The following is a 19124-nucleotide window of genomic DNA, read 5'->3' on the forward strand; positions in this document are numbered from 1 at the left end:
ACGAACCACAAGATAGAGGAAGGGGACATGGTGTTTGTGAAACAGCGGCAGGTGAGGAAGTCAGACAGCGCGTTCGCAAAGGATCCACTGAAGGTGGTGAAAGTGAACGGGGCCATGATCACAGCGGCTGCCGACCAACACCAGATCACTAGAAACAGTTCCCACTTTAAGGAAGTGAAAACCGAAGAAGAAGAAGACACACCAAAGAAAGAACTGACCAGAGAGACATCGCACGAAGATCCATCACCAGCCGTCGGAGAACAGCAACCAAGGCGAGAATGTAAAAAGACCAAGAGACTGATCGAAGAGATGTGAAGGGACTATCCCTCCATATCTCTCTCTCTCTCTCTCTCTCTCTCTCTCTCTCTCTCTCTCTCTCTCTCTCTCTCTCTCTCGCTCTTCTCCATCTCTCTCTACTATCACTGTCACAAGATATGGGGACAATTGGCAAGAAACTTTGTTTGCAACAAGGGGGGAGATGTCGTGCCCACATGATGGCACTAGGACCCTGGGGCTCAGGATCAGGGGGACAGGGACACCGGACACCACATCCGGTCAGGGGAGGGGGTCAGGGATCACTAACACGCAGGACCTCGGGGTGAGAGGTCAGGGGACCACGAGCGCTGCCCTTTGCACAGCGTGACATACAGACACATGTCTATAGGCAAATCAAGAAAGACGCTGACTGACCCTACCGTTTCCTCTGTGTTTCCTGACCCTCGCCGATACGACTCACAGTAAGTATTGCATGTGCCAGAAACTTTCAATTAATATTTACCCTAAACATAATTGCCCTGCCTTTTGTGCTTGTGGCTAACGCAGTCAGACAGTAGGATCCATTACTGACTCATCTTATAGTAAATCAAATGCATACAAAGTAGGCCCTTTTCTAGACTATTCTGAAGAAACTTGGGTTGGATGCATGCACTGTTCTGGGCACCGGCATCAACTCAGGTTCCTGATCCTTTGGGTGCATGCTTATGTATATAAATTAAACAAAGGAGCTCAACTAAATTATGCAATTGAAGAGTAGCACAACTCATTTCAAGCAACACAAAGTAGCTCTACTGTTTATCAATATTAAATTGAGACAATACAAAACTAGCATAGGTTCCAAGATTCGAAAGAAAAAAAATCCAGCGAACAAATTCTGTGTCATGGAATGTCCAGCAAATAAAGAACAGTGTTTTTAAAACTTCAAAGGTCTAGATCACATAAAGTCAATACCCTACACTCAGACCCTCCAAAACAAAGAAAGTAGCAAACCAAGCAGAACTGAGAATAATAGAATTTTAATTTATTCAAGTTAAACAGTCCATGATTTTTCAATCCATTCTTGGACTGAAAAGCTTTTAATAAAATTAATAACTATAGCGTCAATTTAACTTTTATTTTTTTCAGGATAGATAGATAGATAGATAGATAGATAGATAGATAGATAGATAGATAGACAGACAGACAGACAGACAGACAGACAGACAGACAGACAGATAGATAGATAGATAGATAGACAGACAGACAGATAGATAGATAGATAGATAGATAGATAGATAGATAGATAGATAGATAGATAGATAGATAGATAGATAGATAGATAGATAGATAGATAGATAGATCGATCGATCGATCGATCGATCGATCGATCGATCGATCGATAGATAGATAGATAGATAGATAGATAGATAGATAGATAGATAGATAGATAGATAGATAGATAGATAGATAGATAGATAGATAGATAGACCCTCTGTGACACCCAATGGCATATGATTCATTGCAATTTTACCCCTAAAGATGGCTGGACCCATGTTACAGACGGATACTTTGAAACCTCCCCTCCCATGAAAATAAACTATGAAAGGTGTGCATTTTTCTTTACCGATTTAGAAAGGGTGTATATTCACCACAAAGCTGAAGAATCAGTCTGTCAGCTTCTTAAATCAGGCTCAATTTAATTTTACGTTCAAAACTGCTTATACTTTCTCTATACACAATTCACAGTAAGTGACTCTAAGTACAGGTCTATGTCACTGGACCTCAGTACTCCGTGGACTGTTAATCACCTATGATTACCAACGTCTGGCTGGTATTGCTGAGATGGTGAAACAGTGAGATTCTCCACTCTGCACTCTAGTGTAGAGATCAAAGAGTACAATCCACTGGCGGCTCCTTTGCAATGGTAGAGGAGCGTCGCCCCACTGCCAGGCTTCAGAGCCAGTAAATTAAAATAAAATGATGTTATCATTTTATTTTCCATTTTCTGGCTCTGAGTCAGCTTGTTAAGGGAGGGGCTGGCATTGGGAGGAGGAGCGGGATGTGCACTCCACTCCCTAAGTGCGCATATGTGTTTTGGCTGGCCATCTAAGGCCAAACAAAACACACATGGGTACTTAGGTTTCCTCCAGCCCAGCTGCATTGAACAGCCGGTTGGAGAGACCCCACAGACTCCCTGGTATCAGCAGGGTGTCTTTCTTTCCTGCTTAGACCACTCCCTGGGCTGCTCTCACATGAGAGCATGCAGGGGTTGCAGGCAGTCCGTGACGTGGTTGTTATGAAGTTAGCAGGCTAGTGGTTGTGGACGGAGCATAGGGGGAACAGGAAGAGGAGGAGATGGACAGAGGAAGAGGCAGTTAGAGTAGGGACATGAGACAGGCTGGATGCAGATAATAAAGCTCCGTTATTCCTGAGTAATGGTGTCTGTGGTTATTAGTAGCAGGATGCTACAACTGGCGACGAGGGTGGGATATCACTAATTACAGCCCACAAGACCACAAGACCACATAGAGACACCCTGTCCCTTGCAGCGTCGAGAGACGAGCTCCGCTGCTGGAAGAAGCTGAGGCCGGACGAGGAAGGTCAAGAGCAAGTGACCACGGCCCCCAAAGACGCTGGGAAACCCTGAAGAAATTCCGGCCTGGGAGCGCTGAAACGCTTGGTCGAAGAAACCCCTGAGCGCGAGTCCCGCCGGGGGTGTGTCGCCCAGCAGCCGTGCGAAACAGGAGTCGGGAGCCCACTCCGACTCTGTCCAGTGCCCCACAGTAAGTGAAGAGGCGCCCTGGTGGAAGGGGCGCTGCCCCGAGAAACTGCCACCAAGCACGACCAAGCGCGCCAGAACCGGAGCCTGTGCCGGTGAAAGTGCCGACCTCACGCCTGATGCGTGGGTTTTGGCCAAAGTCGGCCGAGAAGAGTGGGAAGCCGGAAACAAGTTGGGAGCCCACCCCAGCCCTACCTGGTCGCAGCAACTGATGAGGAGACGAAGATCCTGAAGTGTGCTGTTGCTGATAACTGCCAACCGGTGAGTCCAGAGTGGACGAGTGATCGAGTGAGCAAGGGAAGAAAACCTCGTGTGTCTGCAGTGACGGCGGCCATCTTGAAGTCAGGCACGTTTCAAGACAAACCCCTTGACTGTTACAGGGCGGCCATCTTGAGGTCAGGCACTGGGCAAGGAAACAAGCATTGGCAAATAAACAAGCATTGGCACCTGAAATCAAACAAGCATTGGCAAATAAACAAGCATTGGCAGGCAAACAAGCATTGGCACCTGAAATCAAACAAGTATTGGCAAATAAACAAGCATTGGCAAATAAACAAGCATTGGCACCAGAAGTCGAACAAGCACTGGCGAGCAAACAAGCATTGGTATCTGCAACCAAACAAGCATTGATAAATAAGCAAACAGTGGCGAGTGAACAAGCACTGGCGAGTAAGCAAGCAGTGGCAAGGAAACAAGCATTGATGAAACCAAGTGAGATTGCTGCAAAATGTCAGACGAAGACGGCAATCAGCCTCCACCAAATGACGCCAGTCCCCAGGCCACAGGTGGGTCGCTCCTGCGGGCACCCGCGCCTCTCAAGGTGACAACTGGAGGGAGTATGGGTCCCAGATGGCAAGAATGGCTGGAAGAGTTTGAAGATTACGTTGAAGGATCCGATATCATAGGGGACAAAAAGAAGTTGATTGCCCTGCGCAACCTGGCGGGGCGAGAGATAGTGAAAATAATTAAGGACCTTCCTGCTACTGACACAGATACTTACGACAAAGCACGTGACGTTTTGAATAAAAGATTTCTTCACAAAAGAAATGTAGACTACGAACGCCACACGTTCCACTCCGCTCGGCAAGGAAAGGATGCCTTCATGATGCGTCTGCGGAGACTGGCCAAGCACTGTGAATTTGATAATTTCTCAACAGATGCCGCTATCAAATTACAAATAATAGACGGATGTTATTCTGATCAACTTAGGAGGCGCCTACTGAGAAAAGTACATGAACTAGATGACATAGAGGAGATGACACGAGTTTAAGATCAGGCGGAGAAGTACGCAGCCGATATTGAAACAGAACACAAAGGAAGTCATGAACAAGTGCGACGTGTGCACGCCAAAAGTGACAGTCGAAGGAGCTCAAGAGACAGACAATGGAGGTCGCACACGTCTTCCCGTCAAGAACAATCAAAATATCAGCGACGAGAACCATGGAAGAAAGAGAGAAAATCGGAAAGAGTGAGGAAATGCTACCGATGTGGGTATGATTACCCTCATGTGGACAGTTGCCCTGCCATGGGTCAGTGATGTCGGAAGTGCGGTCGCACTAACCATTTCGAAGTGATGTGTGGGGACTACAATAAGGAGAAACGAAGTGGTACCACAAGGACACCACAATCTGACACACGAAGCAGAGCCCCAAGAATGTCTCGGTCCGACACCCGAAGACACCATGCGCGAGCTATCCAAGACCAGACGGAGCAGTCCTCTGGGTCGTCGCACTCTAGCAGAGAGTCACGTCGGTCCAGGTGGGAGCGGAGGTCACCCTCCAGAGAATCCAGACCGTCATCCCGAGACTCAACATACACTATTGAGTACCTGATCCTGGCGGCAGATCCGGACCAGCTTAAGAAATACCCTCGGCTGGATATCAAAGTTGGCAATCACGACACAAAGTTTGTATTAGACTCTGGTGCAACCTTAAACTACATTCCAGTCACTGAATACAAAAGAATGAGCCCACGGCCCCCTCTAACATTTGCACCTGTGAGAGTCTTCACGTGGATGGCCAAGAAGCCACTTCCCTGCCTGGGGAAGTTCTCGACGACTCTTAAACATGACAACACAACCATATCTGCGGTCATCCATGTCATCAAGGGCCCAGAGGCAGACTGTCTATTGAGCTTGCCGACCGCTGAACGGCTTCACCTAGTAGAAATTCTTTTCAAGGTCAGCGACAACCAAGATGTGACCCGCCAGTTTTCCAGATTGTTTCAGGGATTAGGCAAATTGAAAGACTGTCAGGTGCGACTGCATATTAATGAACAAGTCAGACCCGTCGCTCAACACCCTCGACGGGTACCATTTCATCTACAGACTGCTGTTGAGGAAGAACTCCAGGATCTGTTAGCCGCAGATATCATAGAGCGCACTGGTGGCCCGACCCCATGGGTATCACCAGTAGTTATTGTCCCAAAGAAGGGCACGGCCAACAAAGTCAGACTCTGTGTAGACATGCGCCTGCCCAACACTGCAATCGAAAGAGAGCGACATCCGGGACCACATCTGAGCGATATGATCGCAGCGCTCAATGGGGCCACCGTGTTTTCCAAGTTGGATTTAAATAAAGGGTACCATCAGCTGGAACTGGATGTAGGGTCAAGATATATCACCACCTTTGCAACCCATCTGGGGTTGTTCAGATATAAAAGACTGAACTTCGGAGTTTCCTCAGCGGCCGAAATATTTCAAGAAACAATTCGGCAAGTCATTCAAAACATTCCTAACACACTCAAATATAGCGATGACATCCTTGTCTATGGTTCTGATGTACGAGAACACGATATCGCATTCAATCGTGTCTGTCATGGCCTATTGGAGGCAAATCTGACTCTGAACAAAGAGAAGTGCGAGTTTTACCAGGCCACACTGAAGTTCTTTGGCCATATCTTTTCCGGAGCTGGCATGAAGCCTGACCCTGACAAAATTGTGACTTTAAACAACACCAAGAGTCCCCAAGATGTCAGTGAACTCTGGTCGTTCCTTGGAATGGCCAGCTATTGTGCTCGTTATATTAGGGACTACGCAACGATCAGCCATCCCCTCCGCATACTAACCAAACAAGGTCAACCATTTGAATGGACTCCCGAATGTGAGCAGGCATTCAAGGAAATCAAGAAAGCGGTGGAATCGGCGGATCACCTGTCATACTTCAACCCAAAGCGAAAGACTGAGATAACTGTGGATGCCAGCCCCGTGGGGCTTGGAGCGATCCTGGCACAATATGAGAATGACTCAGATCAACGCCGTATCATTGCCTACGCGAGTCGTAGTCTGACTGACCCCGAACGGGCCTACTCACAGCCCGAAAAGGAGAGCCTAGCCGTAGTATGGGCATGTGAACATTTTCATGTTTTCATATATGGCAAACATTTCACTTTAATTACAGACCATCAAGCTCTTATCACCATTTATGGAAACCCACGATCCAAGATGCCCCCGAGGATTGAAAGGTGGGGCCTACAGTTACAGGAATATACCTTCACCATAATCCACAAACCGGGGAAGTCTGAAAATCCAGCGGACTACATGTCCCGGCACCCACTTCCATCGTCAGCTTCCAATTCATCCATCGCAGAAGAGTACATACATTTCGTGACTGACCGAGCTCTACCTCCAGCTATCCCCATGGATACCATTCGAGAGAGTACGGCACAAGATGGCATCCTACAGAAAGTTCTTCACAGAGTTTGAAACAATCGATGGAGACATGACCCTCAGGATGAAGAGACTGATCCCCTTGTTAAACGTGAAATGCAGGCCTTCCGGCATGTATGTGGCAAACTGTCAGCCACCGCTGATGGCATACTTTTGCGAGACCAGAGGATTGTGATCCCCACTCAACTGAGACAAGGAGTGGTCGCTCTTGCACATGAAGGGCATCGGGGGATTGTGTCAACCAAAAGAGCGCTAAGGGAACGAGTATGGTTTCCGTACCTCGATCAATTGGTGGAAGCCACCTTGAAGGATTGTCACCTCTGTCAACTCATCAGCAAAAGTGATCCTCCAGCACCATTACACATGACCACCCTGCCCAGTGGAGTGTGGCAAGAGGTCGCCATTGACTTCTATGGACCCCTGTCATCGGGCAAATACGTGCTGGCCATCATCGACGAGCATTCTAGATATCCCATTGCATGTTTCGTACCATCTACAAACGCTTCTAGTACTCTTAAAGTACTAGATGAAGTCTTTGCAACATGGGGAGTTCCCAAGACAGTGAAAACAGACAATGCCCCCCCTTCAATGGGCATGACTTTGCAGCATTTGCAAAACACCTAGACTTTCATCATCGTAGGATTACACCCCTCTGGCCTCAGGCAAATGGGACAGTCGAGAGGTTCATGGCCACACTCAAGAAGACCTTTCAACATGTTACTGCGGAAGGCAGAGATCTGCAAGTGGCACTCAATGAAGTCCTCCGAGCGTACCGCACAACTCCTCACGCAACAACTGGCCAGTGCCCAGCGACACTCATGCTGGGACGCCCCATGAGGAATCGCATTCCAACGTGGGATGGTGCCTTGATAGCATCATCATCTGCAAGAGATCAACGAGAGCTGATAGCAACTGACAAGCGCAATAAAGATAAAATGAAGTCTTATGCAGATCACCGGAGAAGAGCGAGATCGCTATCATTACATGAAGGGGACCATGTTCTCGTCAAACAAGAGCAGCAGAAGAAGACCGACTGTCTGTTCAAGGACGAACCATTGTTGGTCATGAAGAGGAAAGGAACTATGCTGACAGCAGAGTCCGAGCAGCGGCGAGTCACGAGAAACATCTCGCACTTTAAGAAATTGTCACAAGATACATCCAGAACCATGACGAGTGAAATGGACACTCCCAGGTCGGAAGAGCCACATTCTGATGATCGTGAGAGCACTGCTCCATTCAATGAGACACTGAATACCAATAGTCCGAGAGCCAGGTCGCCACGACCTCATCGTGACATACTTCCACCCAAGAGACTTATCGTAGAGATGGACTGAGAAGTCAGTATGTTTGTTTGTTTTGTTACAAAGGGGGGAGATGTTATGAAGTTAGCAGGCTAGTGGTTGTGGGCGGAGCATAGGGGGAACAGGAAGAGGAGGAGATGGACAGAGGAAGAGGCAGTTAGAGTAGGGACATGAGACAGGCTGGATGCAGATAATAAAGCTCCGTTATTCCTGAGTAATGGTGTCTGTGGTTATTAGTAGCAGGATGCTACAGTGGTCCCAGTGCCTCCTGGGACCAGGAAGGACTGTGTCGAGTGCGACGCGGGTGGCAGCTCCACGTAAGTTTAAAAAATATATATTTTCTTATAAACCCCCTCTGCGCTCCCCCTCCCGCTCTTCCCCGCACCACCTCCACCAGCTTCACCACCTATTTATTGTGGTGGCTGCAACTGGTACAATCACATTGTAAGCCTGGTTATATAAAATAATTGAACTGGAATGCGTGGTCAGTTTACTCACTCGAATTATTTTGTAAGTAATCAATGTATATTGATAATCACAGTTTTTATTTTAGAGATCGATCCTGAGGTTGGGAAATTGAGATTATCTCTGTACAGCCTCTCAGCTTTTCCCTGGTGAGTTTTTGTTGTGTAACTGCCCTTCATTGATGCAACTTCATCAGTTTATGGAAGCTTTGATGTCTATTCATGACATAGATTAAGGGGATGATTTGAAATCATTTCATTTTGTGTTTTTAACTTGACTAGTCCTTTCTCTCATTGATTTGCTCTTTTGTGATCATTCTTTGTAATGGTTTTATTTAACCACAATAAATAAATGAATAATATTTCTCTATAGTAAGATTTTCACTTTTCTGCACAATGTTAAAAAGTAGACTTCTCTTTCTCAGTTGAAACTCTGCTCTTTAGCGCAGCTATAAATGATTACACCTATGTTTTAGAACCTGTTTATGTCAGGAATCTATGATTATAGGCAGCTGAAATGCATCAAGGGATTGCATCTCTCTCTGCTTTCTGGATTGCTGGAGACATGCTTTTGATGATTTTCCCCTTGGGATAGAGAATTGAATGCACTTTACAATCCCACCAAGTGTTTGTTGTGGTCTTGCTACATTTGAAAGATTATTCAACTAAAACGATTGCACCTTACAGAAGCTGGAGCTGCAGGAGGAAAGCATTACAAGATGAAGGCTTTATAAGACATCTTAACACGGTATTACGTTTCAAGAAACCAGAGTAATGGAACAGAAGAAGGACTAAACAGTGCAATCCATCAGCAAAATAGAATATAGCACTGCTGTGATTTCTCCCTGTCTATGTTGTACTATTACGAGTAGGATCTCTTTAGACTGTCATACATTAAACACATTTGTTTTCACTTGACTATAATTGTTAAGTCCAGTGAACAACCATATGTATCAGATGAAAGAGAAAAATATATTGAAAGATCCAGAGATTTGTCTTTCGTTCACAAATGCAGTACATTATGTTTAAACACCTTGCTCTGAACTGTGTACGTTAGTCAAGTTTAAAAGCCAGATACGTTATGGAGATGTAATGATTTTGTTTTTGTTTTGATTCTTTACGAAAGAACATTTTTCGCTGACTTACCATTTCATTTCTAGCTACTATTTATCAGATAAGATCATTATTATATCGAATTATTTCAAATTTAAATTTAAATTTCTAAACAAGCAGCAACCTAAAAAACATAACAGTTTGTCAATGCCTACACAATGTGGGTAATAAGAATGACAATTTAGTCGCAGATCGAATAGGAGAATCTATTTTTGAATGTTGTGTGGTCACTATATGATAACAGTTGAAACAATATTGTGAAATGTAATTTTCACTTGACATTCTTATACAGTTTTCATTTGAACATGTCAAAATGTGCCTGTTTCACTGGTGATGGGAGGTTCAACAACGGATACATCTGGCAGTATGTATTTGCCATGACCATGGTTGAAGTAGTGTCGCCTGTGTGCTAAGTGCATTCTGTAGCTCCATTCTGCTCTACAAATGTTGCTCTTTCCTTGTTTTTTCAATCCACTGCCTGCCCCAGTGTCATCCTGCCAGTGTTTAATGAGAAATGTTTAAAGTTGTAACAGTTGTAGAAATGTTTAGGCAATAACTGCCTGTCCATTAGTACATGCACTGATGTCATTGTTAGAAATGGAGGTCTCACGTTGGCATTGTCTTGCCACCTGTTAACTTATCCCTTCAGGATAGGGGTCTTACACACCCTGATAACCCCTGCTTCAACCTTGGTAGCTTGTAAAGATCCTTGTCTAAATAAAACAAGAACAAAATGACCATCATCCAACCTACACAAATGGGGGTGTGGCCGACCACCGAGCATGTCGGCTGCATCCTAGAGGAGCTCTGGGCCGGACCCGAATTATCCTGCCCCTACTTGCTGATCCTGAGGGTATGCACCCTGAAAATGTCTGCTAATGTGCAGCAGACACAGTTGTGCACGTTTGCCCCTATAAATGACTCTTGCAGATCCTCTGCTGCCGGAACCCCGCCGAGTGCCCTTGCGGCCGGCTGCTGCGGCCTAACACTGCCGGAAGTCGTCGCCCTCTTGTGGGGTGGTGCCTTTGATATCGCCCGGAGCTTGGTTCCTTACTGCCTGCATTCTATCGGAAGGGGGGTAAGGAGAGGCCCCTCGCTGCCCAGGGAATACACTCCCTGATTTTTGCTGCCCTGGAACCGGGCATTAATGGCAGCTGCGGTCAGAGGTTACTGAGAGACCGTGGCTTGCTGTTAACGCTGGCTGAAGGCCTCGCCTGAACTTTGCCTACGCACTGTCTCTGAACGTGAGAAGAAGCGGTAATGGGGACATTTCTTCGCCAGTGCAGGAGTTTCCTTTTCATGTCCTTGGGGCCCCGGAGGCAAAACTATATGCAATCCTAATCCTGCAACCATGGCAATGAATTGCCACACCAGGGGATACTAATTTCACGGTTTTTAAAAAGCTGAGGAGACAGTGGAAACTTCCTAATTACAGCACCTAACTCAAATTGCCCCAAACTTTTAAAAAGCCAGCCCTAAATAGTTTATATGGGCAAGATGTGTGCACACTGGTTAACACCCACTGTCACAGTGAAGGTTCATTCAAGAACTTAGTAAATTAATACATAAGAGCAAAGGTGCACCACATATGTCCAGAAATCTGATATCAATAGTCACACACGTGAGTTTCTTTTAGTTGTGATTTTCTTTATTCCAAAAAAACAGGACAGGTGTACAATTAAAACACGGTTGCTTTCAGCCGACGTGTTTCGTCCTCATGGGACTTCTTCAGGGCTGCCATAAAAACATATAAACATACAATTAAAATCTACATTTAAAAAAGAATGATCAAACAGGAATGCCAGATTCTTATGTACTTAGCGACATAGAAGTTGTGGTATCAAAATTGACCAACATGGTCAGATTCATTACGGACCTGTTCAAACCAAGTCATTCCTTATTTAACATGAATTTATTCTTAACTCAGTGGAGAAGTGTGGCTCAGTGGTTAGAGGCGGCAGACCCGGAAGCTGAGATCGGCCGTGGACCAGGGTTCGATTCCCCGCCTCGGCGGGTCTCGGGCTCAAAAATTCCACGGAGTCGACAATTCTCGCTCTGGTGCCTACTCGACTCACGGGATCACACTCTGCGACTCTGGGCAATAGCTTGCTTAATCTCCACTACGGCCCCTCGCGGCGGGATGCCTGGCTTCCACCTTGTGGATACCCGGCCGGGGTATCTCACAGGGGAATACCAGGACGGGTTCCCTAAGCAAGCGCCTAGAGACCCCTGGGTTATAGCGCGCTATATAAATCAAAACACATTTACATTTACATGGGAAGACAACAACATGAAAATACTTATTGATTGGTTTTTATGCTTTCTAGTAGTCATTTGTATTTTTTGTATATACTTTCAATGAGGAAAGTATATATATATATATCCATTTCTGAAATTGGATTTCTATTCTTTCAACATTGGCACATATATCCTTGCTGGAATATATTGATCATGCAAACAGAGTTACAAATACTCTTTATGAATAATAGACATTATCTATTGAAATGTTGGCCATATCCTTCTGAGACACTGTGATTGCAGTGTCTCCTTTCTAATAAACCCCATTGTGAACTTACTCCATTGTCATACTAGGCTTTTTGGGATACTGAGATTACAGTGCTCCCTTTCTGATAAACCTCATTTTTATTTGATTTCACTTTTATATTAGGCCTTTCAATATATTGCATCTAAAGATCGCCTGGACACGCACCTTCATTAAGAAAATCCTTTGTCGTATATGCACATTTTCTAAGGACCTTGGTATGTTATATTTGCAAACATTTTCAGGCATGACAAAAAGTACCCTATGGCTCTCTTACTACAGGTCTTTTTTCTATTCTCCCCTAATTTCTTACCTAAATTTTCCCTTCGGTCTTTCCATCTTATTCTAAATGTATTTTTCTACATCCAAGCACACTCCAGAAATGGATATATATATACTTTCCTCATTGAAAGTATATACAAAAAATACAAAAAATACAAATGACTACTAGAAAGCATAAAAACCAATCAATAAGTATTTTCATGTTGTTGTCTTCCCATCCGAAGTTAAGAATAAATTCATGTTAAACAAGGAATGACTTAGTTTGAACAGGTCCGTAATGAATCTGACCATGTTGGTCATTTTTGATACCACAACTTCTATGTCGCTAAGTACATAAGAATCTGGCATTCCTGTTTGATCATTCTTTTTTAAATGTAGATTTTAATTGTATGTTTATATGTTTTTTTGGCAGCCCTGAAGAAGTCCCATGAGGACGAAACGCGTCGGCTGCAAGCAACCGTGTTTTGATTGTACACCGGTCCTGTTTTTTTGGAATAAAGAAAATCACAACTAAAAGAAACTCACGTTTGTGACTATTGATATCAGATTTCTGGACTTATGTGGTGCACCTTTTCTCTTATGTATTAAGATACTAATTTCACGGCTCCAGCTGTCCAGAAATGGATCACTGTCGATAATTATGGCCTGCTGCCGCTCTACAACTGAACCTTTCTGCACTGTGTCTGTGGACTTGATCTAGCTCATTGCGGCTATCCGATCTTTGACTGTGGCCTTGCCTTCTGACACCAGCGATCCCCTCCACCCCCCCTTCCTTGTTGGTTGGATGGCCCATTGGAGTATTGCTGCTATCCTGCTGGGGTCTTCGTGTGATGTTGTGTGTGGAAGCGGAGGCCTAATCCATGCTTGGTCCCAAGTGACTGTCAACCTTGGTCCAAGCTGCCTGTTGTGTACTGGAGCAAGCTGGAATTGCTGCTGCTGGCTCTAGCCCACCGGTTGCTGTCACTGAGGAAAACTACAGCTGCCATCAGGCCTTGAGGTGAGACAGGAGTGGATACACCCTGTTACATGCATCCTACTACAAACACTGATACGCCCTTCCCTCCACCTTCCCCCCTGAGATCAGAGGACACCCCCACCTCCCCCCTTTTTTTGGAGCTGGGAGCTATCACTGACCTGTTTGGCCCTCCACAAAACTGTTGTACCTTGCCTGACACCTCTGCAGTCACAGTAACCGCACCTGCGGGCCCCTTCTCTGGCGGCGCCCATCTCTTGTATTGTCATAGGTCACACGAACAGGAAGCAGAATGATATGCCCGCAGGGGATACTCCGCCTCAGGGGGACTACTATTCGGCCTCCCAAACATCTTCAATTCGCTGTGTCCCGCCGACGGCCCTGACACCGCCTCCGGACAAACTGGACCAAATACTTAATGAGATTAAAGCGTCAGCTAGGCCATGGAACATCAAATGGGCACCATTACTACTAATCTCAATCTCCTGAGGGCAAATCATGACAAGCTTTCTGACCGAGTCAAGGACCATCGCAGACCCTTGCGTAGATGGTGCCACAACAGAAGGAACACTCAGAACAGCTAATGCAAATGCAGAAACGACTTTCCACCCTACTAGACAGAGCTGAGGACGCGGAGGGGATGGCTAGGCGGAATAACATCTGTATCATAGGTATGCCAGAGCGATCGGAGGGGCAGATGCAACCCGTTTTGTGGAGAAATGGCTTCAAGAGCATTCGGCCCCGGAGGGTCTTTCCAACTTCTTTTGTGTAGAACGTTCGAATCTTATACCTACTGGCAGGCCAACTGCGGGCCAACCACCAAGGCCGCTCATTGCCTGTATCCTTATCTACAGGGACCGCAACCACCTACTGCAAGCAGCTCGTGAACACGCACCTATTCAATATGAGAACACCCGGATCTCACTCTATCCGGACTACACCACACAGGTGCAGCACCAGAGAGCCTCCTACCAGCCACTCAAGAAAGATCTCCCGGCCCTTAACCTGTCCTATGCTTTGCTGTTTCCCTCACGTTTGAAAATCTTTTATCAACAAAAACTTTTTTGACTGTTTTTTGACTGAGACAGCTAACGCTTGGTTGGAGTCTACTCTGCCTCCCCAGTCCTTGGATAACATGGACCAACAATTACGACGTAGGCCGTTGTGGCCAGTTCAGTCGGGATTCTGTCGCACCAGAACGATCCACACGCTCTCACCCGAATGACCTACACCAGTGCAGGCTGTCACGGGGAAGGCATCTGCGCTGCTGGCTGCTGGTTCTTTCCATGATTCTACGTGGGTCACGTCCCCAGAGCAGTCAAATGACAATCCAATACCATCTGACTTTTAAAGTAATGATGTCCTGTTCCCTTCGATTACTCCTCAAATTGTTATGGACCTCTATAGTTAACTCGCTCATCCCACATTTATACTTAAACAGACCTTTCCACTGTTTGCAGGACTCTGGACATGAGGTAGACATTAATATACATGCTCGTTCCTTTTGTTTCTCCAGGTTCCTCTCTTACTTGTACCTATCACGCAGTCTGACTTTTTTGTAGGGAGATATTTATGGTGTAAATGTGATTATAACATGTCGTCTCTCCCCAGGTTCTGCTTTTAATTCCTTTTATTACAGGGTCCAGCCTAGGGTGTAGTTGTGTCACCACAAGCTTGACTATGCTCTTCTTGGTTCCCATCCCTCCTGCAGTTGCTGCAGTATATCACAGTGGGAATGTAATGTGTTTTCTTGTAAGTTTGGACCAGCCTAGTTTGATTGCTGGCCCTAGTTTTGTTTGGGATGGGGGTTTTTGGTTCCTGGTTCGGGTTACATTATATCTCCTACTGTGCTCCACAGTCTCTTAGATGGTGCATGGCTATGATACCCTCTGAATCTATGGCTGCTGTGGGTAAATATAAAATTCTGACATGGAACGTTCTGGGAATGGGATCTGTGCATAAAAGGCATCATATCTATGCCCAGCCGAACAGACGCAAAGTTCATATAACTTTTATTTAAGGAACTTACCTGACCAACTCCGAAGTTTCTAAAATGCGTTGGAAATGGAAAGGACAATTTGTTATTACTTCTTATTCAGCTTCTACCAGGGGGTCCTTGATATGGATTCGAAGTGGGGTGCCCTTCACATTACTAGAACAGCGAGTAGACCCTGAGGGATGCTATGTATTATTGCTTGGAAAACTGGATGGCTCTCCAGTGATGCGTTGCATGTGTTTATGCCATGAACTCTGACCAGGATGATTATCTTACCAAGTTTAATAGCGTGTTATCAGACTGGACACATATCCCCATGCTTATCAGAGGTGATTTTAATTCAGTCCTAGGCATACATTTAGATTGTTCACATCCCCCACTACGAGGAGCAGTACCTATTAAACATGTGGAGTCTTAGAGGCTTGGGCTACTGGTTGGACACAACAAGATATATGGTGTATTTATTACCCTGATTGCAGAGAATATTTCTCGTATTCCTCCCACACCAGTTGCGCACTAGAATAGATAGAATATTCTGTACTACACTGTAGATGCCCCAAATGGCAGAATCCACATATCTTGGGAAAACATTGTCCGACCAAACCCGATGGAAGTAATACTTGCATGGAGTAGAATTCCCACTCCGGTTCCCAGCTGGCGCCTCTGGCCACAATTGCTGGAAGACGTGGTCTTTTGCACACTTTGGGTACCACAATTACAAACTATTTCACTGAAAATAGGGGCACAGCCTCTTCTTATCTGGTGGAATGGGACGCATTTAAGTCTGTTATCGGGGGCCCAGCAATTGGGGTTACAGTGGGAGCCCGACAAGAAGTAAACAAAGCTTACCATAGTAGAGGCCTCCCTCAATAGGCTTCAGAATGTATCCCTTATTGATCCATCACAACTCCGACACCTTCAGGAGACCAGAATTAAACATGCAAAGCTTCTGGAGGATCTCCGGCTCATAGAGCATAGGACCTATACACAATACAGTCATAAAGATGCGATAAATCACGGACTCTCATTGCACGCCTCATCAGGGATTCTCCTCCTCCAGCGCCCACTACAGAAGTCTATCTCCCGGACAGATCAGTTGTGGCTACCCAAGCAGACATTAATCTAGCCTACTTTAAGTACTACACATGCTTATACACTGCTCCTACTACTTCCTCACCTGATGACTTTAAGGTCTTTCATCAGCTGTCAGCTGATGCTCAAGCTGAATTGGAAGGACCTATAACTCCCATTGAAATTAAGAAGGCCATTAAAGACCTGCCTAGAAATAAGACCCCAGGCCTTGATGACCTACCCGTGGAATTCTATGCTCTTTATACCGAAAACTTGGACCCACACTTTGTAACTCTTTACAACACAGCATTGGATAAATCTGCCTTACACCTAACGACCATGCAAGCATTGGAGACCTCTCTACATAAGCCCAACCGAGACCCCCGTGACATTTCTGACTATCATTCTCTTTCTCTACTGTCCACTTAATATAAGATACTTAGTAAATTATTGAGCAATCGACTTTTACCTTATCTTTCCAAACTAATTCACATAGATCAATGCGGCTTTGTTCCGGGCCGCAGTACATCCCTCAATATACAGCGTCTCCACTATATTTTAGAGACAGCGGTGGTCACGCCCCCAATGGCGGGATGTATCTCCCTCGATATGCAACAAGCATTTGATACCCTCTCACGGCAGTATATGTGGGCCGCTCTGGAACGGTTTGGTGTTTCCGAGGTTTACTTACAATGGGTGCAGCTACTGTACAGTGCCCCAACAGCACGTGCCAGTACTGGCGCACATATTTCTGAAGCCTATTCAATAACCAGAGGCACCCCCTGTCGCCTTTACTATTTGTGTTGGTGCTGGAACCTCTTCTTCTCAAGCTTGGAAAGGAGGCAGTGGTTCTTGAATTTCTACTTAACAAAACACCACATATAGTATCAGCCTATTCCGATGACCTGATTATTTTCCTTAAAAACCTCCATCTTAATTTGGCACCCATCCCATCCATTTATTACGATTTGCATTAATCTCTGGCCTGGCAATTAATGCTACCAAATCTTACGCTTTTTTTATGCGATACAGGGAGAGCCCAGATCCTGTCTTCTTTGTGACTTAACGTTACAGACAGTACCTGATACCTTTAAATACTTAGGTATCCAAATATATAGAACACCACAAGACCTAATTGATGGCAATATACTGAAAGTGATAGCTTCCCTTCGGAAACAGATTAGCTTTTGGATTTCCTTAACACTGTCAGTGATGGGACAAATCGCACTTTCTAAGATGGGGATGCTTCCTCTGCTATTATATTTCTTTGTTAACATACCTGTCTTGATTCCAGCTTCCAATTTTAAAACTTTAAATACGTTACTGATTGAACTTATCTGGGGCAATGGCCGCAGGCGGATAGGACTGGCAAAATTACAACTGCGGTCAGAGGAAGGTGGTTTAGGAGCTCCTGATTTTAAGGCCTATCGCTTATCTAGCAAACTGCAATGGCAGTCATATTGGTTAGCGGGGCATCATTTACAGAAAATAGAATACACCCCTCGACTTTTACAGCGGGGCACTTTGCATAACTTGATATTACAAACTGGTAGGGTTCCCCGTACGCTCCCTCCCTTGCTTAAAACGGCCTTCCTATATTGGAAACAAACACTCAGACACACCAAGAAAGTTGTCCCATATTCTGCCAATATCGCATTACTTGGGATCCCCACCGCTACTGGTATACTTACTAATAAAATGTTATCCTTATGGCTAAATGAGGGGGTCTCAATGATGGGAGCGCAATTTATAGAAGGCACTCTGGCTGATCATTACAATTACTTGCGTGCCCAGGGAGTTCCTCCAACTTTATTCTTCTACATGCTACACTAGTCCACATATCAAACAACACTGGGCTCCTGGAGGGTCTGAACCGCCTACACTTGATTTAGTCCACGTGTTACACCTTATGGGGGAAGGTTGACATCTTATCCGTCGGTTGTATAGGGGTATCAGGACTCAATCCAGCAGACCCATACTTTTACTCAGAACCTAGTGGTTCTTAGACCTAAGTAAGGAATTTACAGACAAAGAATGGGCCTCGATACTGGAATTCCCTAAGAAAGTATCTTGAAATGCTCATTTTAAATACATTCAATCCATGATCTAACATAAAGCCTACATCACACCACCTTGTCTTAAGAGTATATATCCAGATGCCCAACTCTCCTGTCATAGATGCCAGGAGGCAGATGCAGGCCTTGTTCACATGCTATTGGCCTGTCCTCGACTTTGTTTCTATTGCATGCTGTTACTGCTATTACGCCATATGACAAGTCACTAACACGTCTGACTGGTTGTGACCAGAAGCTTGCCTCTTGGGCCTCCAGGGAAGCCCCAAAAAACAGAAGGTACAACTCAAGTTTGCGGACTTGGCAATACTCATTGCTAAGCGAGCGATTACAATGAGGTGGAAGTCTGCCTCTCCCCCTATGCCACTATACTGGCACACAGAATTGATTAGATGCAGCTTGGCTGGAATTGCTATAATCTGACAGGAGGAATTCGGGGGCCTTCATAAGACTTCCATCTCTTTGGAATGTGTTCACATGTTGGAAATTTTTAAAGCTATGGATTCCTTTACACCCCCAGTGTCACGACTAGTTCGGACTCACTCCACCACTCCTGCATCCCCCTGAATGATGGGATTATCTCTATTTGGTAAATGTTATTCATTGTAA

The sequence above is a fragment of the Lissotriton vulgaris genome, chromosome 9 (assembly GCF_964263255.1).
Source record: "Lissotriton vulgaris chromosome 9, aLisVul1.2, whole genome shotgun sequence".
NCBI classification, from domain to species: Eukaryota; Metazoa; Chordata; class Amphibia; order Caudata; family Salamandridae; genus Lissotriton; species Lissotriton vulgaris.